The 21,142-nt window shown below is 36.9% G+C and overlaps 1 long non-coding RNA gene across 3 annotated transcripts in view; it reads right to left on the reverse strand.

The window, feature by feature from the left end:
• Positions 1–6: 6 nt before the first annotated feature.
• LOC119616933 overlaps positions 7–21,142 on the reverse strand; it is a 44,572-nt gene continuing 23,436 nt past the window's right edge. The window contains exons 2-7 of one of the 3 annotated variants that reach the window (XR_005233025.1): positions 13,332–13,396; positions 6,288–6,325; positions 6,031–6,205; positions 5,726–5,908; positions 2,261–2,337; positions 7–420 (exon numbers count right to left, since the gene is read on the reverse strand). This is a non-coding gene — a long non-coding RNA (uncharacterized LOC119616933). The remainder of the gene's footprint in view (positions 421–2,260; positions 2,338–5,725; positions 5,909–6,030; positions 6,206–6,287; positions 6,326–13,331; positions 13,397–21,142) is intronic. The other 2 variants (XR_005233026.1, XR_005233024.1) reach the window with 2 other exon arrangements.

Below are 21,142 nucleotides of genomic sequence, written 5' to 3' on the forward strand. Positions count from 1 at the left end.
GGGGGGTCCAAAATCACTGGAAAGGAAAGAAGTCTTGGAGATAATAGAGAATGGAAGAACAATAAAATGGGGTGGCAACACAAATCTGGTGCATGGGCATTAAATGTGTGTGTGTTTGCCGGGTTGGAGGTATCTGTTCATTCCTTGTGTCTGCTCAGGTCAAGAGGAGTGATGGTGGTGGGTGGGTGGGGGCGGATGATGAGGGTTACCTTGTGTTTTGTGTGTCTGTGAGGCTGAATGAGTTGGGGTGATGCAGTTGTGTGTCTGAGTGTGTGTGTGAGCGTGTGCAGCAGTGGCCGTGCCCTGCAGGCTGAGCTGGATCTCTCAGTGTGCGAGCTGATTCAAAGTGAATGGCAGCGTGCCGCGTGGCTCCATCTCGGCCAAATAACTTCTGACACTCCTCGCCTTGTTCTTTGATGTCTGAGGAAACAAGGTGACAGAGGCAGACACACAATGTCACAAGTGGAACACCAACAATGAACTCTTTATTAAGCACACATAAAAATGCTTTCCAACACTCATGTAATAGAGGTTTCACATTTGAGTTACAGTTCCTTCTGGTGAAAACATCACATTTTCTATTGGAAAATGTGATGTTTTAAAGCAAAGACATGATAACTGACCACACTGTAGGTTTGTAATCCCCTTTATCTTAACTAAGCAAGTCTGTCGTGAATAAAAAGAAAAAAATGCAAGCAAAAACAGAATTACATTCTAGATGTGATGCCTGTATGTTAACAGGTGCATCAGTATATATCCTTGTATCATAACTTCTTTGTGACTGATTACACATGCAGACGAACACAGACTGTTTGCCTCGGCTGTCACTGTGTGACCATTTTAGGTTTGTTTGAAACTCTGCTATGTCACATACAGTCTGCTTGGTGCTGCACTTGTCATTGCCTCAGGGTGGACACATCCAAGTCTAACAATTTGTTTGACTTGGGTCATTTTTGTTTCACTACACCACCACATCTTTACTAAACTATTTGAATAGCAGCTGCAACAAAATAGTTACAATGACCTTTAATATTTAATGAAAAAGCTACAGACTCCTCAATTGTTGTACTTATTTATTTTTAATCTTGGAAGATTTTTGTAATGTATGCAGCCAAAAATCTTCTGAGATCATGAAGTATTCTTACATTAAAGATAAAAAATGTTTTATATATATAAACATTTTTTATATATATAAAACATTTTATATAAAACGTTATATATATAAAAACAATATATATATAGTAAATGCACAACATTTTGACTTGAGCATTTTAGAACTGCCTGATAAACAATTTTTTTAGTTGTGCACAGAACTATGTGTGTACAGCTCAATGTGCAGCAACTGTTGTTTTACCAGCAGTGTGAATGGGATTAGGAGTGTGTGTACAAGCTCCTTCAGTCATCAAAAGCTTTTAACTGTATTCACTGAACCTTTTCACATGAAGAAGATTGTGCACAGATTGCATTCACCGGAGTGCATGTTGCATTTGTGTGTTTGTGTATGAAAGACAGGCTGTCTATAGGTTGAATGTTTCTGGTACCTCCAAACTTGCACTGGGTTTCCCTCAGTGTCACTGTGCGTGGGCTTACAGACTTCTTTTCTTAGACTTTGAGTATTTACAAATGACAGTGGCATGTTGAATTAGCACAGCACAATGACTCACAACAAACATGAAGTTCCACACGCATGCAACAAAAAAACAATCATGCAGATCTGATAAATATGAGTGGGCAAAGTTGTACAATGTCTCTGTTTTCTGAAAATAATTCCCACTGAAGTTTATATCACTGTTAACAGTAGTGAAAAAACAACAACATATTTTTGTTCCAGGAAAATCAAAATAAATGTACAAGAGATAAGCCCTTCACAAAATCCAGTTCACTTTTTTCTTCTGTTTTATGAAATTCAGCTAGTTAGTTTTTGTTGCAATCTTGTTTTCAAACAAATTAACAATAAAATAGCCAACAAATTAATAAATAACACTGAAAGTAACTCTATACTTTAGTTAAGAAAAAAGTAAAATAAACAGTGATGATGCAAAAATTCACTTTGTCACAAAAAACTATTCTCTTGTCTTAATAACTTTGGAAAAAAACTGAACTAGCAGAATTTTCTTTTGCATAAATGCTTATAAAAACGAAACACTGGCAAATTTATGTCATATACAGCTACATTAGACATTTATTTTATTTCATGCAATCAGCAGATTATGCAAGAACAAAGTGTGTGGTGTGCTGGCTCTACCAGCAAATTACATACTTGTCTCTTTCAGTGAATATCACCCAGACAAACACTATACTTGGCTGCCCTTCCCTCTGGCCAACTGTAACCCATCTCTACAAAACAGACAAAAGAGAAGGAGAAAGTTAGAAATGAGACAGAGGAGGGTCAAGGCTGAAAGTGAAAGAGAGAAGAGGAGTTTTCGAGCAAAAGAAAACAACAACAAGAACAAAACTAAAGTGTTTCACATCACAAATCATAAAAATGTAAAATAATCCATCCTGTCAAAATATGAAATAAAACAAAAATATTCTCAATGGTTGTAACTGATTCAAACCTGTGTGAATCACACAGTAATATAAGGTAAAATACCCCCTCTAATGCTGCTGATATCATTATCAAACTTGCTCTTTTTTTCATCTCACTACCACTCCTCCACATCCCTCCAGTTTCATTTCCGTACCTCTCTTCCCCCTTTTCTACTCTCAGTGCCTCTGGCTCTACAGACAAGCTCTGTGAGGATTAATTAACCAATTAGGACTGGAGCCCTGGGAGCTGTTTGGGGGTCCGTTCCCCTTATCGTCATTACACTCACACACACACACACACACACACACCGAGAGGGACAGAGGCCACAGTTAGGCAGCGCTGTGAAAGCTGGCATTAACTGGGAGATGCATCACTAGCAGCAGCATTCATCTCTTCCCTTTAAGTGACTGAGTAGGTGGGTAACCTTTTAATTAAATTAGCATTATTATCATGATGTCCACTGTTTCTGCCCCTGGTATTCCCTCCACTCACTCTTCTTATTTGCCCCTCAGTACTGCCTAATTAAATTAAAGATAACCCCCCACATATTATCAAATAAAATAGTCACCCCGAGTCTCATCATTGTCATACATTTCTCCACAGAGATCAATGTACATCCCATCACTCCAAGCAACAGGCTTGAAATTATTGTATCTGCACATGTAGCTGAAAGGAATGTCTGTCTAACACCTATTTTTATAGATGTGGGATGAAAAAAAGACTCACATGGAGAAAACATGGGATAAGATACAATAATGAAGGACTCAATCTTTAAGGACACCAATATAACACATCAAAATTAAAAAAAAAAAAAAAACTTCTCTCATTCAAAAGACTGACAGGAATTGCAACACTTTGAGAGTGAGGGCCATGCAATCCTGCTGTGCAGTCTGCTGTGTGTCAGTGCTGACTGGCCTGATTAGGACAACACAACATACAGCCACAGACACAGCAGGGGGAGGAATGATGCTGCTGGAAACAAGACAAGACAGCCCCCCTATTTCTCATTATTTTTTCCTTTGTCAGCTCACTTGTCCTGCCATCAAACCTGATTTCTATGTTAACATGTGAACTGCAAACGGCGGGATGAAATATGTTCGTTAAATGATGACATGACCTCTTGGTCAGGATGTTTAACCTCAATGGGACACTGGTAGCAGAGTCTCCAGGGCCAAAAAATAAAGTGCTAGGAAACTTTTTTTGTTTGTTGTTGTTTTTTTTTTTCACTGATTGTTCTTCTGACTTTTTTGAAATAATTCTTTTATTACCACAAATTTATTTTTACCCATTAAATTTTAGGAAGTTGCAATTAAAAAGAGAACTTGAAATCAATTATGTAATATGTGCAGTACTGTAAATGTGGAAACAGTCATTAGGGATGTGTGGCCGTACCACCAACGTAGATGGGCGGTATAAAGAATGTGTGGAATACAAAAGTCAAAAGATACAAAAGATACAAAAGTCACAAAAACACACCCTCCCAACTTGTTACCAGGCTGTCACGTTGTCAATCACAGTGTAACGTTACAATTTTTTTAAACCTCAAATAACTTATTTAAACTAAACTTATAAAAATGCATATCAGAGCAGCAAGATATGAACTTCAAATCAACAAAATTCAACAAGTGAAAAAAAAAATATCTGAAGTGTATTTTAATTTTTTTTATTCAGGAAAAAGTCCCATTTCCTAATATGAAGGGGCAGGACTTGAAAATTGTACTGTGACCAGTCTGCTACGGGGTCCATGCTCTATGTAGCTTCAACTTCCTGGTTCAAGTCATGTGTCTAGTTAGAACATGTCAGTGATTACTTTACCAGCTGAAATCACTTTGCTCCACCTTGAGTTGTTTTAAAAGCCTTGAAAGCTGAAGAAGCACAGATTTAGTTCTTTTGTGAGGTGAGTAGATAACATGCACTTCATACATGAGGACACTGCAGCAGTGGATCGCTCTGACTAAACTCAGTGTTGATTTGCCAACATGTATATATTTTTTTATCAATCTGCTCTACAAATAAGTGGGATTTTCTAAACAAACTCACTGATCTTTTTTAGAGAGTTGCTGATCTCCTTCAACCAGTTTATCTAAAAAAACCCAGGGGCTCAAGCAGTAGCAACTGGGCTGGTATGAGCAGACTTCATACCAGCTATTGTAGAGTATTATGAGAAGTCCCACTCTGGGTCGACCTAACCAAACCACAGTGTCTTACTTTGTTTGAATAATATGAAAAGAGAAGTTTGTGCTGACATTGAAAATGACGAAAAGCAAACAACCACAGTGTAAGTGACACAGCGTCTCTAAAAAATAAACATGTAGGACTGAATAAATGGATTACATGTTCCCCTTGACAAAGTAGCTTTCTGCACCTCTGGGATTTCGAAGTTTGCCAAGTGTTGACTGCCACACCTGGTTAAGTGAATAGATTTGGAAGAGAGGGAGGAGGTAGGTGCTGACTGATCCTTGGAGTTTTTTTCTAAATCAAAACAGTAATATTTTCCAATTTGTAATCTTTTACTAAATTCGTTAAAATAATAATAATAATAATAATAATAATAATAAAGCTTTGTTTATAGCACAAAGTTAAGCATGCCAGCCTGAGAAAGCTACCCCTCTTTGAGGTATTTCCCACCTGCTTCCAGTTGTCCTGTTGCAATGAAGTAGATTGTTTGAAATATTAGGACATTTTTAAATTTATAGATGTTTGGTTGCATAGTTTACTGTGATTATAGTGGGGAAAAACAATAACAAAATAACATTGATAATGATATTTCTGTTTATTCAAATCCTTTAAATAAGTCAGTTTTATGTGACTCTATTGAGAAAACTGGACCTGTTGAGTCTGTGGAGTGAAGATATCAGTTATGTGTTGGCAGTTCCAGGTGGGATGATGTGAACAGGACATGTTTCAGCACGCCTCTGTTACACATGCATTATTTTAAAAACTGTGGGAATTTGACACAGTATCTAGCCTACTGCACTCCTGTATTTGGGTTGGGGGGTTGGTACTTCACTTTTAAGTATCAGGTTTTTGAAAAAACAAACTTGATGCAGAAAATTGCCAAATTTGACACAATCCAGTTTGCTTTGCCATTCTGAGACAACAACGAGGATCAAATTGTAATTTGCATTTGTTTCACTAACTTATCAAACTTAATCACCTTTTTTTTTCTAATTGCACTCTCACACAAGTACCTACACACACACTGCATCTGCTGGCTGACGCGTCCCTTTGAAGTGTGGACCTGGCAGTAAATTCTTGGGCTCTTTTATGCACGCTCCTATTTGGATTAGTGAGGTTAACAAGCCGCTGCAGCTCCAGCTAATGAGACGGGTCATCAGAGGTGGGGTGGCAGTTTGAATGTATAAGACAGTCTCCTTCCTGTGGGAATAAAAAAAATAATAAAATAAATCCTAGGCATGTGTATTTCACATAAAAATAAATTTCTAAACAAAGTGTTCAAAAAAAAAAAAAAAAAAAAACATCTAGTTTTTAATACACACTATACATTATGCAACATTCAGGCTGTGTTAGCTTAGTTGTCAGTGCTGCAGTCTTGTAATCCAGAGGCTGAAGGTTTGAGTCCAGGTTGAGTCATGAAGGGCATTCAGCACAAAACAATTGCCAAATGTTTTGTGCAAGTTTGCTTGTTGTGGCGATCCCTGAAGAAGGGAGCAGCTGAAAGTACAACAACACACATTATACAGAAGAGAAGAGATCGTTCTTTAGCTGACTGAATCAAAATGCTCACACAGCCTACCTTCTCACCAAAATGGGGGCCTTGTGCAGCCAATCCTGCTGTGGACAGATGGGCAGAGAGAGGGGGGCCTCATTAAGGCAGGATGTACCAGGATGCAGTAAAACCTCGACATTGCTTCACTCTGATTTGCTTTTTTTTTTTCTTTTCTGTGCTCACAGCACAGAGCTCTCCTGGAGATCATAACCAGATGGAAAGGAGATGAAGTTAAATATGTTGGTGCCACAACTTTGTTTTTAAAACAAGAGTTCAGTAATGTTTTACAAGGGCAGAATCAGATGTTCACAGGCGTCAGGGGATGGCGTGGACAATGGTGGTGGTTTGGTTGATCACAGTATTATTTCTATAAAATGTGCCTCCCATGATGATTAATTGTTACTTCAGTGATGATAAAGGAAACTGAGAGAACTTTTTGGATTAAACTGTTTTTAGTTTTATTATTTTAACTTTTGAGCCACTCAGTGAACAACATTTAGATGGGAATTATTCAGGAACTCTGCTCAAGATCATTCTTTGCTATTGCTCAAATGCTGCTAAAATGCATCTTCCAGACTTTTAAACCATCTAAGCTTTTCTCTACATTACATTTATTATCATATTCTGTTTAGAGCAGTGTGAACTTCTAGTTTGTAACTTCCCCATGCTATGTTAATAAAGTCACACTGATTTGTGTGTGCTGTGTGAAAATCAGCCAATGGCTGTGCCCTGTCAGGTAAGTTGCACCTAATTTGAATAATTTGATAGGGTGGAGGAAGCAGTAATTATCAAACAAAGCAGCTAAAATGGAAGGAGATAGATAAAGATAATAAGTTAGGAAAATATTTTTGCAGCCAAGTTTCCGCCTCACAATGAATCTTGTGTTCATCTCTTGTTTTCAACACAAATCAAAACTGGGACAACATGTTCAAAATTAAAAAAAATATAAAACAGAGCTTTTACAAATTCAAAAAAACTTGAGTGAATTAAAATAATGAATTGAGTTAAACTCTCCATGGGCTATGTATTAATGAGAAAGACAATTAGAACAAAGAAAGTACATTATGTCAAGCCAGTGAAGCAATAAACCTCCTTAATCATGTCTTCTTGTTGCAGCAATAAAATTAAAAATAAATAAATAAGTAAATCTGTTATTGCACTTGTCACTTCATGACATATCAAGAGAGGGGAATGTATTCAAGCCTTTGGCAACGTGTGACCTTTCAGGGAAGCCCAGGCGCAGTTTTCCTAATTAACCCGTCCTCTTCATGCACACAGACATTCATATCCACACACACTACGGCGCCTCGTTTATTAGACAGACACGGAGATCAACAGATTAGTTTAATCTGCATAAATGCAAATGTCCTTTGTGAGTGTCATGTTCTTGTAAGGAGTCAGTTAACAACAGAATGCACAAATTATTTTTTAAACTAATGAAAACTAAAAAAAAACAATATTCCCACAGTTGTGTTGTGAAAAAAAAACAGGACTGTTTTGCAATTATGCTTGTACAATATATATATATATATATATATATATATATATATATATATATATATATATATATATATATATCAGTTGCCAAATCATTTGTGTGAGTTTTCTTGCTGTGGCAACCCCTGAAGAAGGGAACAGCCAAAAGAACTTATTAAATGTATATAGGTAACAAAGTCACAAGTAAAAAAAAGAAAATCTGACAATTTCAAGGCTTATTAAAGGAAAAAAAGGAACTTAACTATTCAGCTTAATTTTTCATTTATTACACTCTTAGGCCCAATACATCTTTAATTATTCTGGAACAATGGATTCTAGAGGTCATCGGACATAAAAACCCTCGTTATTAGTGCAAATGAACCTAATTGGGGTGGGTGGGGGTGGGGTTCTATAATGCAGTTTAGCAGTCAGATCAAAGTGGTGACAAGTCTGAGACAGAGTCCAGGCGTGACACAGGGTTGCGTCTTTCTGCAGTACTGCACAAAATCAACCCTGAAAACCTTCTGTTGTCAGACCTGCAAAATAACACGTTTACTTTCATTGACTGAAATACAATTTTTCTGTCGTGAAAAGAATAGAAAATAATGTCTTCTTTTAATCTGATAAAGTGAGTTTATTTTTGTAATTTTTGCCTGAAAAAAATAAATGATGCAAATAAGTGTTCGATAAAAGATGCAAAAAAAAAGAAGAGATAAATGAATAATTTTTTCATCAGACAGTAAGTTAGAGGATGTGGTATATAAGACCTTGCTTGGCATTTTATATGGATGTGAATAAATTATATTCAGTGAATTGTGAAAATGTCACTGGCCATATTAACTCACAGTCAGTTATCCAAGAAAAAAATGGCACAAATTAGGATGTTAAAGGCCAAAAGATGCTTGGATAATTTTATTTCCAAAATCAACAGGGTTACTGACATAAGCACAGTTAAACAAATAATAAATTATAAAATAAATCAATACATAAATGTCTCATTTTATTCACTGTTTAACTTTTTAAGACCACAAAACAAGCAAAAGAAAAAAAAATGTCAGGAAACTGTTATTAAAAATAGCGAATAAGCAAAAATAATAACTGTTTTCCTAATAAAAAAATATTGTGCCGTTAAGAGGAACTGTCATATATTTCTCCTCATCGCTGGAAGACACATAACAGCACCACATAGTGCAGTTTAACAGCTTTAGCGTTGTTTTAAGAGGCTTTAGGTGATGCCCGACACACAGTGATATCTCAGCTTACAGCAGCAGTCTGAACTCTGCAGCTTCACTGCCTCAGTGTGTGCAGCAGGGCCCTTCTGGCCTCCCATTTAGCAGGTTCCCCTCTTACTTTTTTAAAGGCATGTTTAAACAAACACAGCTTTTTTCTAGATTCCCTGCCAGCTTCCCTTTGAGCGGGGCACAGTGTGAAAAGGTGGAACTGAGCTTTGACTGTTTGTGTGCCTCAGTGGGGAAAAGCAGCTCAGAGGGAAAAAGAGTTAGGTAGGAGTGGTGTGTATATTGGCTGACTGCAGGGCTGCTCTTCAGTAAGTACGTGGGTTTACACAGAAGAATTGGTGGGTGAGTGGCAGCTGTCCTGAAGAGAATAAAGGTACCAGGTTTGTGCTCATTAACCTCTTCAAACCAGGCTCCGGGATAAAGGAGGGCAGGGCAGTCCCTGCCTCACATACAAAAGAGGGTCTTCCTGAGTGTGTATATGCATGCTGGGATCCCAGTGAAATGGAAATGCAGTTCTTGCTATGATCTTATGAATGGTCAGCTCCTCCCATGCCATACCGCCTTGTTTGTCATGCTGTGATCACATCACTGATTGAGCTGGGGTCCCTGAGTGAGAAAAAAAGGTTAAAGTCCCAACTGCTGAGCTTTCATCAGATATTTTAGACTCATTACTGGAAAACTTTATATTTGCTTTAGCTAGTTAGACACTCATAATGTTACACACTCTTGTCATTGCTGTTATAATGTTTACTTTGTTTAAACATTAATATATTTTGTAAATTATCTTTTTGATAAATTTTGGTCTGAGCTGATTGTTTCTAAATTTGGCAGCCTTCTTTTGTCCTCTTCCTCTACATCACATGCTAAGTGTGAAAAAATGCATGAAAACCATGTGATCTCACATGACTACAACACAAACTGACATAACAAGCGACGTCTGGCACTGAAAGCGGCAGAAGCAAGTCAGTGATGTTTTCTTTCCATTATTTTGGTTCACAGAACCGATTGTATGACTTTTTGAAAATTCAACACCAGACCAGCAACTCTAATTAAAGTTGTTTGGTCATCATTTATCATTGGACCATACTTTATGAAGTGTTAACAACCTCTCTGCACCCGACAAAGCCTTTTTGTAAATCATGTTAAACAAGACAGACGTGCCTGTGAGTTTCTTCTCTCTGCTCCTGCAGCAAATCTATTTTACCCACTGCGTGGAGGAGCTAAAGGCTTTGTTTGCATCGTCCCTGCCCTAAGACAGAGCAGCTCTCCCGGACTACACTAAACTGGCTTGGCAGCAGGCGTGTGTGTAGTGCCAGGCTTGAGGGAGTGAATGTGTGTGTTTGTGTTCATTTGTGAATACTCATATCTAAAATTTCTTGTGCATAGATAAAGAGCTTTAGATACTTTACATCGTGGGTCTTTACGCTCTTCCATCTTTGTGTTCTTGTGCCCGAAACAACTATCAGCTTTAAGGGAAAGCAAGCTGGGCGAATGCATCCTGGTGCCCTCTTTTGGCACTCATCAGTTCGTGACTTGTGAAAAGCGCCAAAGTGAGGATTGTAAGTGAGCAGGACACTCGTCACAGGTCCGCCCATGTAACTCAGTGACACCTGTCATCACAGCTTACTCTGAAGACCTGCTACACACCACCTCCAGCCTCGCCTCACCGCTGCTAACGACAAATAGGGGGAGTGGAGAGAAGTGAGGAGGTGGTGGGGGAGGTGATGGATTATAGATCCTCTCTTTCTCTGTTCTCTGGACTGGTAGCGAGGTTAGAGGGCATAAAGTCGGCATAGAGCAGGGTGGGAGGGAAAGAGACCGAGGGATGAGGAAAGTCTGCCTGGTTAGCATTTGTCCTTCAGACGAACAGACTTCTCTGACCCTGTAGCTATAGCTCTCCTTCCCGCCTGGCTGCATTCTCAGGACAAAGAGCCCATGTGGAAACGTGTCTGAGTGAAAGGGCTTGAATTTAACACTGAATAGTTAAACACACTTGAGAGTACTGTGTTCACTTTAGTAATGAGTCTGTTTACATGTTAATGTCTTTTTTAAGTAGATGGATGGAAATCTTAATGGAGAGTTTAATCAGGTTAGCTGATTTTCACTGTGGAAACATTAATGTCTTTTCCTCTATTTCTTTCTCTTTTTTTTTTAGCTTGGCAGTATTTCACTGTACTATAAACAGCATACGATGTTTGAAAAATAGCTGAGAAGTGAGGGAGAGAAAGAGAGAGAGAGTAAAAAAGCTTGTTTGATTCAGAAACCATTTAACAACTTCCCCTGGAAATTGAAAGAGGAAATAGTTTTGGGCTGGATTGCAGTAGGGGGGAATGAAGCCCATATGAGGACCAGATGAAGAGAGTAAGCAGCCAAGCAGGACTGACAGTGGGGAAAAAAAATAGGGGTGGGCTAAAAGGAGGGGAACAGAACCTTTTGATGTTCCTCATTTACATCTTACAACAAAACACAGAAGATAAAAAAAATGAAATCATTGTAAAACAATGAAAGAGGGAGGGACTGAACAAGAAGAAAGAGATAGGTCAGGGTATTTATGAGGTCATTTACTAAACTTGTGTTTTCAGCTTTTCCTACCCACTTAAAACATTTAGCTTTGTTCTTCTTTAATCATTTCCAGCTACATGTGTGTATGTTTCTGAATGCATGTGCAATTCATTGTGTATGTTTAGTTTGTATGAATCCATGTCATTGTTACAGCACTTACTGCAACATATTCTGAAAACATTCCTGCTTCTCTTGTTTCATAATAACTCTTTAACATTAATCCAGTATTCTCTTCAACATATTTACAGATATATATATATTTTTGGATACAGAAACCAGTATTTGTATGAATGAATGGTTTTATTGTTGTTGCAAAAATTACAACAAACGTGCTTGCTCTGCCTGCAATAAAATACACAAAAACACACACACAGACACACTGCCTGAATAATAAAAAACGTGAAATACGCAAAGTGTGACCATATCAACAAGAGCTCCAATTTATGACTTTTTTAGCAATTTGTTTTTAACCTTAAATGCAACAAATAGCACCTGCAGCTTCCCAGAAAACATGAAATATTGCACCTATCAAAACCAAAGAGTGTTATTTTATTCAAACAACTCAAAGCATCATTTTTATACTGAGGAAAGGCACCATTTTCAGATGTTACCTTTAACAAATAGCATAGCTCCCAAAAAAAATAATTCCTCATTTTATTCTTTTCAGTTTTTAGTTATAGGGGAAATAAAATGGGTTTTGAAGCTAACATAAATTGAAAATAAGCCATAAAAGTAAGCTTATTTTCAGAGTCTCACATTTATAAAAATCCACACTGATTCTAAATTAACAATAAAAGATCTAAAAAATGACTAGGGTTAGGGTTACCAAGATTTTATTTATTTCTTTTTAATAAATAACACATTTTCAGGGGAGCTGATGACCAGTGTGCAAATGTCAAAGAGCTGAAGACGGACAGGCTGTCCAACTTTAGAGGAAGATTCCCACTATGTGGGAAACATAATTATCTGAATCAGGTCCAATGTAAAAACCCTTTAAACACTTTAATGTAAAAAATGTGTCAATATTAACACAAAGTGTATATAAAACACTAAACAAAGCTTGTTTCCAAAACACTGTGACCTATTACTTCCTGGAAATTCAATGGAAATTGCAACACAGCAAAGTTTTTACAGAATGCTGTCAATAATAAATCCATCATTTAAACATCAGTGGTAAGTAATGTGTGCTATTCTGCCTTTTGTCACATTTAGCAACCTTCTTGTTTGTTCTCAGAGCACAGTGATCAAACCTGTCAGTGTTGTGCAATTTGTTGCTCTGCAACTCTCCCCGAAATAGCCGATGCTGTTCAAACTTTGTTCATGCAGTAGTGTTTGTAAAACCCATGATGGCAAAGTTCTGGCCAAAAGTTTTAAAGTCTCACTTGTTTGCAATGCAGCTAGTATTCTTTAGGCATTGGTGCAATGATAGCAGCTTGGCACCCAGGCAGCTGTTAGATCAGATCGTGACTAAGGCTTGTGTTATGACATGCAGTGATATTTGCATATTCATTTATGACATTAAGAATTCATCTCCACTGCCTCAGGTGTTGCTGATTTCCATGTGGAAGATGATGGGAACTGTTCCTCATGTTCCTGCTAAGTGAACCTGACTGGGAAGTCCAGCTTATAGTACATCTTAACCTCTTGTGTCTTGAAAGACGGAAGAGAAGTTTTCAGGGGGAAAGCCAGGGTGTAGTCACACGGAGTGATTCTGGCTCTGACTCACTCTGGCAGTGTCTTTAATAAGGGTGGAAAAGCTGCAATGTTCTCATGCAACGGAGAGTCAAATACTCACCCTGAAGTCTGCAGTGGGTCAACCATGGTGCACAGACAGAGAGAAAGCAAAGGCATCCATGTCCCCTGGCAAACAGACAACCGTGAGGATACATATTTTACACATTCTGTGAAAAAATATCATTGTTGTACAACCTTGTACCCTAAGACATTGTGTGATGTATATTCATATAGAGACATTAAATATTATACTTTATTTATCATGAGATAACCTTGATTAATTTCTATGAGACTGGTCCAGTTTGGTCACAGTACAAACTTTGGGCTCTTAAACAAAAGCAACAAAAAAAGGGTTCAAATTAAAGGCTGGACAATATTGAACAATATTTTATTTTACTGGAGAGGGTCACAACAACAAAAACAAAAAGATAAAAATGAAGGTGGAAAGTGGAGGATAAAAAAGCAAGAAATAAACACAACCTGATCTAAAGCTTGAGAGTTGTTTGTGTATCAAGAGCTTTTTTTAAAGGGTCTGCCTTCAGAATTACAGGTCTGGCCTTTAGCACTACTGCTGTCAGTGAAAATTACAAACAGGCAAAAAAGTGTAAGATGTCTTAGTGCTGCAACACAGAGCCTGAGGGGGCAAAAAAAAAAAAAATTCTGCTGCCTGGCAGAATGCAGGAAGCTGAATGGTGACTGCCTGCTCATATTTAATAAATGTGTTTTTTTATGGCTCAACAAATATTGAAGAGATAAGCTGATGTCTTACAGCTTCTGTCTTCCATGAATCATGACTGGTTTATTGTAGTTTTGTACTTGGTGCAAATATAAACATTGTATAGTACTAAATGGGCCAGAACAAACAATATGTTTCTGTCAGTATGAGGTTGAAAAATACCCAAAGTAAAACTTGGGTGTCACTCATCGAAGAGTAAAGGCATTGTAAATAAATTGAAAAAAAAGTTCCCCTTTTCTTTTTATTTGTAATTGTTTTATTTTAAATGTTTTAACTTTTAAATGCATTAAAGATTCAAACAGAAATCTCTTTACGCTAGTAATAAATAAATCAAGCTCATTGTTTGTGGCCAAATGTAAGAGGTATATTAGTGACAAAAATCAGTGTGTCATGAAAAAAAAAAATCCATGCTTACAATGTTAACCAACATCTTCTGGGCACAAAATGCTTTGTTTTTACCAAAAAGCTTTTCTACTCAGCATGGTGCACAACAGAGGCAGCAAGTCAAATGTAAAATGAAGGACACTCTTAGGGGCACAAAGAGCCCAACACAAATTCAGTCATTTATATTAATGTTGCATAAAAGTTGAGACACGAGACACATATGGCATTTATCAAAGATAGCTGGGTCTGCATGTCACTCACATAAGATGTCTCACTTTGATATCTGGACCACAAAAACAAGCGTGCTTCAGTATTCTGCTGAAGCAGATGTTATTAAAACAGAGCCAAGAGCACGCCTATTTAATATTTATTAGAAAGTTTATCAATTAACACAAACCATGGGGTTGTTTATCGCCTGCCGCAGAAGGTAAAGGCGGAGCAAAAAGGTTTGTGTGTGCGCGTGTGTTTGTTTGTAAAAATGTCTATAATTTGGTCAATTTGACAGATATTTGGTGTGGTGGTAGCTGAGAATGCTCCTCAACTTGTACTCTGAGCACTAACTGATTGCATGAGATCTGTGTGTAAAACCATTAACTACTGCAGTCAACTGTGTCTGTTTGTTAACAAAATATCTCATGAGCCACTGGAGTGATTTTAATGAAACTTTCTGAACGTTTCCTTAAAATAATTTAATTTACAAGTGATTAAGTTTTGTGTCAACCCATTTCAATATGGCCGCCACATACAGATATTAAGGTCATAGCTGAGCATCTTTTCCAGCACCTGCTTTGAGCACAACACAATGTGCAACATCTTTGATCAAAACCTTGACATTAATTGTTGGAGTCAGCCCTTTATATTATCAAAATATTTTATGAACCACAGGACAATTTTTGATGACACTTTCGGAAAACTAATTGGTTGTACATCTACAGGCAATGGCTCAAATGTGTGTGGTGTTATAAATAACTTTTAAAGTTATTTCCAATTCAAAATGGCCATCACAGCTAATCCCAAAACCTCAATGAAGTTTACAAATATTGAGCTACAATTTGATGTTGGAGTAGCTAACAGACATTCACAACACATACTTTAGGCATTAACAGTTCAAGCAAAATCAAGCAAGATATTACATAAAGTCATGCCTAATGTTGTTTTAAAGGTTCGACCAGCTTAGTCTAAACACTGGCAGAAAAGGTGGTGGTGGATATGCATTATTTTAACAAAATGTTAGGTTTTAAATTGGTTTGTCAAAACAACTCATAACACACACCTTTACGACAATATTAGGATCATTCAAAAAATAAATTAATAAAACAAACAAACAAAATAAATATACATATTTCTTTTTTAATACAACACATTTTTAGTATTAAGTCTGTTAGTAATGTCAATAAAATGATCAACAACATCCTATTTCTAGTACCAAAAAATGTTTTTGTTTTATCTTTGCTGTGTTTCTTCTGGTTGTGATGGGTTTTTCTTCCTTATGGCTTCAATTTAGAACTAAATGCCTTTATAACACCACACACATTTGAGCCATTGCCTGAAGTTCTGCTGTGGTGGCCCGAAGCTAAATTAAAAACCTGGGAACAGTGCCCCCTGGTGGTTATAGCAAAAAACAAATTTAACAATCCTCGGAGATACGCACACCCATGCACACACATCGTGAGAGGCCTGCTCTGGTGTCCCTGTGACCTTTTCTATTGTCATGTATACATGGTTGGGTAGGGCTGCTATATGCAGAAAACATGCCAGGCTAAGTGTTGGGTGTGGTGAGGTCACAGAGATCACCATCTCATTTAATTACGCTGTGAGCCACCAATATTTTGACTAACCTTAGTGAGTGTGTTATGGGGATTGGGAGGAAAAAAATGTTGCACAATAGTCATTCCATTGAGAACGAACTTAGTCTCAGTTTGCTATTAAGCTGTGGAATCATTATGTGTTTTAAAGAACACAAACATTTTTTTCCTAAACATATCATCACAAGAAATATTACTGTTTCCTTAAACTATGTCTTATTTTACTGCTCTAAGGCAAAAACACAAGCACTGGAATCAGGCAGCATTGTCTTTAAGCTTTGTGTTAATTACTATTTTGTGCCTCAGGTGAATACACATCAACATGAGGGAATCAGGTTTACAGTGGTAATATAAACTATGTTCTATCTATCTGATGTGAAGACTTAAAAATTTAGTAAAGTTTTGGTGACTTAGTTTGCTCTGAAATGTCAAACATTCAGAAGTGTTGCAATCCATCTGTATACTGAATCTGGTTTGTCTTCAGAAATATTATTTAGGCACAATGTTTTTTAAAGTAAATGCCAACTGGTTGTTTATATCTGCATTTTATTACCATGGAATTTTGCTCCGTCTTTTGTTTTTGATAGCTTCATCAGTAAAACTTACTATGTCATCAAATCATGTGCCTACTAAAGAAATAGGAACATCTACATCCTTTAAGACACTTCTATTAATTGTGTTGTCAGTGTCTGTGATAATGTGACTGAATACAAGATTTTTGTGTGTGTGTGTGAGAACAACATAATACACTTTCCCTGTTTCTAATACTTTGAAGATGACATTCATGCAGCAAAGAAAGAAAAAGCTGCCTTTTATGTTATGCAAACGTCTCTTTCCTAATATACCCTCTTTCCTCTTTCTTATATACCCCCATCTTTTTCCACAAGCAAACCAAACTAAACACGAAATGACAGATTCCAATTGAAATCAGGCACTTTCTTTGTCTTCATGTACGGCCCCTCAAGACTGAACACTCATCTGGTAAGGATTGCTTTGAAATTTAAATACATCGTTTGAAATTTTTAAAAAAAGGAAAGAAAAAAAAACATTCAAATGCAAGAAAGACAGTACTGTGCAAGAAAACAATAGTGTTTCTATACAGAGTTTAGATTGGTGCTGTTTTGGATTTTCTCCTGAGGCAGTTTCAGAATATGTGTCCAAAACTGGTTGTGAAGCAGGAAAGAGTTGGGTTCACCCATTTTGTTTTAATAAGGAAGAAAAAAAAAAAAAAGACAAATGCAGACCAAAATGAGAAAATTGCACATTTCTTCTTCCACACTGTTTTGTTGTTTGTTTTTGGTGCTTTGTCTTTTCTTTTTGTAATGTGAAATTAAATCAGCATTGGCAAACGCACACACTGCAGCCAGATGCAGTCCCTTTCAGCTATGTTTATCATAAACAACATGACAGTAATGACAAAAGAAAAGCCCCTGGAGCCAGAGAGTTTAGGATGAACAAAGACCAAACCACTCCAAACAAAATCTAGATTACTACTAAATGACCAGCTGAGTACCTGACTGAACAACATTCAAAGTATGTTGAGCAACACTAAGAGTTTTTAGTTAGAAATAAACAGAAGTCAGACACATGTCTTCAATATATGTCCAGGATTTCATAATCCCTGTGACTAAAAGACAGCATTACCTACCGAAACAAACTCATAAAAATAGAAAGAGTGAAATAATTCAATAAGTAAGTTAATCACAAGCTCTTAAGGTCATTAAGTGGTTGGCTATAGGGTGCCAAAAATTGACAGATTTACTACGTTTGGTACAGTCATGAGATATTTACCACAAGTTTGATCTCTGTGAGAATCCCATAAGCCTGAGCTTCTTTATCTCTGTAATGATTGGCATCACATGCCTGAGGCGAGTCAGGAAGAACGCAACAAGTCAGCATGGCTGACCGAGAAGGCCGTGGTAATTTTGTAACTAGAGAGTAAGCAAAGAAGTTGGAAGTAAGAAGTTTCTGTACACAAGCACTCTGTGACACTGGTGAATTTAAATTGTGTGAATTATAAAAATCAAAGAACACATTGTTGAGCTGATTTTGTGCTGCCTGTCATAAAAGATTTTAGACACATACCAATCAGATGAAAGCGCACAGTTTACCACAATCTGCTTGTCTCAGATTTTTCCAGAATGAAAGCAGTATGAACAACGTCATTCAGCATTTAAAATAGACTGCACCCGAGGTATACTTTTGCACAAAGATGGGAGATGTAAAAAATAAACATTTTTTTAAAATGCATGCTTAATATATATGTGCTTAATGTGTGTTAGTCCAACCAAGGGTTGTTTATGCTATCTTTTAACAGGCAGACTTTGTTCACTCATGTCTGAATTTGTCTATGCATGCAGTGCAATCACAGTTATGATATGAGCATGTCTATTTTAATTACAAAGTCGGCAGGTTAGTGTAACAGCTGTTGACAGAAAACAGTGGAATGCTAAGCCAATTGTTTCTCTCTGAAAAATGAGCTTGGCTGGTGTTAAGCCAAAAATCTGAGCAGGACAAAGAGACTGAGGAACAAAGAAAATGATCTATGCCCCAAGGACCTACTGCTGCTATCTTAGACTGTCTCACTCACAGCAATTAAGTAACATACAACTGAGCAGTGTGAGTCACATTTTTAGAACAGAGAGGAGCACAAAAGATTGAAACATGTTAAAACTGAGAGCTATTTAAAGGGACACTTAGCTGCGTGGACACCTGGTTTATCTTTGATCAGAGCAGAGCCACTTTTCTGTGACAATGATGGAGGGTAATTGAGAGACTTGCGTGCAATCCTCTAAGCCATAATAATTAGTGTTTGTCAAATACTTATGAAAAGGTAAAGATAGAGTTTGGGAGGAGCTGAAAACAACCAATTTAATAACATGGACTGTGAGACATTCAAAAAATGTATAGAAATAGATAAAAAAAGACAACAGCAAAAGATAATTCTCACAGAACAAAATAAAACAAAACTGAAAGTCAAATCAAATTGATGAGCTTAATATAGCAGGAAAAGCCTAGAAATATATTTTTCTTTACATGAGACTTTTGTTGAAAAATCAGACTCTGTGACTGAGAATTTCATGTGCAAACATATTTAGAACAACTAGAACAAAACAGATTACCTAACCTTAGATGAGCTGAGAGATAGTGGCCAGAAGGGCCAGAATTCTTGTTTTTCTAAGCAAAAAGCAGCTTTTAATTATGTGTTTTACATGGAAAACATAACATCCTGTTTTTTATTATTGTTCATATATCTATTTGTTTTAGGTCATGAAAAAGAAGACATGTTCTTCTATTTTCTAAGGTATAAAATAAGATGCACATTTTACCCTTTTTTAAGTGATCTTATACTATGTATGGCTCATTACAGGCATAATAGCTGTCAAAATATGAAACTGTTCAATGCGTTTGTTCAAAATTTTGTTGTTAATATGTGTTATCTATGATAAAAAATACCCTTTTATAAGCATCAGTCATTACCAAAAGTCTGCTGTACAATTTGTAATAAATTAATCATGTTTTGTTGCTAACAATTATAATTAGTTTGTTTACATTTGAACATTGACGGGTACAGTTCCAACAGTCTCACACGCAAGGGATACTAGTCAGTCAGGATACTGAGTCAGGAATATAATCCCTGGATGTAAACAGAGTCAGAGGGAGAACAGTGGAATCAGAGACGCCAGGTAAAAAGTGAGAAGGTAAAGTTCTTCTTTCTTCTTCTGAAAAGAAACAGTGAGGACAAGAGTCGACAGCAGCAGAGTCGTTTTAGGGGAGGAAATCGAGCAGCGGAGGGTGTTAAAAAAAGTTGGTGCTAAGATCATATGGAAATGAGCTGTGCCGTTATATTTCTAATGGTAGAATTTCCATAACTTATCGTAACTGATCACCAAATTTGGTTGTAAACAAAGAGGAGGAATATTTGCTGCATTCTAAAGCAATTTTTTGGCTATTATAGCTTTAAGTTTATTGAGGGTTTGTAGAAAAGTTGTCCTAGAGGTGGTGGTGTAAAAACCACTTGACATTTTATTGCTATAAAATTTAATTTTATAAAAAATTATATATAATTGTTCATAACTGTTCGTATTATTATTGTGTGTTAAAAGGGGGCGGGGGCGGGGGGTGGGAGGGAGCTTATGTTTGTGCTGCAGGGTTGGAAATGCCTGCCCCACTCACCTGTTCACTTTCACCTGACTTAGAAGATTGTAAAGTGAGGTGAGCTCAGCAGCTAAAATTTCTGTTGATCGCATGCAGAAGCTGTTGTCTCTTTGTGTTTTCATTGCACACAAAAAAATGAATGAATATTGTGTTGCATAGTGCCATGTTATGGAAATTATATAAGAAAATACTCAAGATGAATTATTTTGTGCAACCACCTGAGCTCAGCTTGCAGTAGTTTTGATCAGAAAGTATGTTTACACTGGAATCACGCTAAAAACATGCTTTTTAATTTGAACTTAAAACACAGCGTGTGATTCAGGTAAATAATGCACCATTCAGCTGTCTATAGGTTCCTCTAAGTTTAAAATAAAACAGATGTGGACAGAGAAGAAAAGCTTGTGGTGCAGCTCAAATTCTTTGAAGCATTCTTCTAGGTTCTGTGGGTCAAAAATAGAAAAAGTAGACAATTGCATTTTTTTTTACTGGACTGATGACTAATAGCATGTCTGATAAAGATTTAAATAGCAAAATACAAATCATGTGGTTTAATTTGAAAGCTGGAGAACAAGCAGTGAGTGAAGTGTGTTTTTTTATTTATTTACTGATTCTCATTTTTCCTTGCCATTTGTTTACCTTTGGTGTCATAATATTCTGAACTTGACATGGCAGGACTTGGCAGGATTCAGATCAGGCACACACCGACAAAGTTTTAAGATGTTTATTGTCAACGGACCAATAGCAGGAACAAAGTCTCTGGACAGGACACTCACGTGACCGCTTGGGAAC

This window comes from Kryptolebias marmoratus, linkage group LG4 (genome assembly GCF_001649575.2).
Source record: "Kryptolebias marmoratus isolate JLee-2015 linkage group LG4, ASM164957v2, whole genome shotgun sequence".
In the NCBI taxonomy this organism is placed as follows: Eukaryota; Metazoa; Chordata; class Actinopteri; order Cyprinodontiformes; family Rivulidae; genus Kryptolebias; species Kryptolebias marmoratus.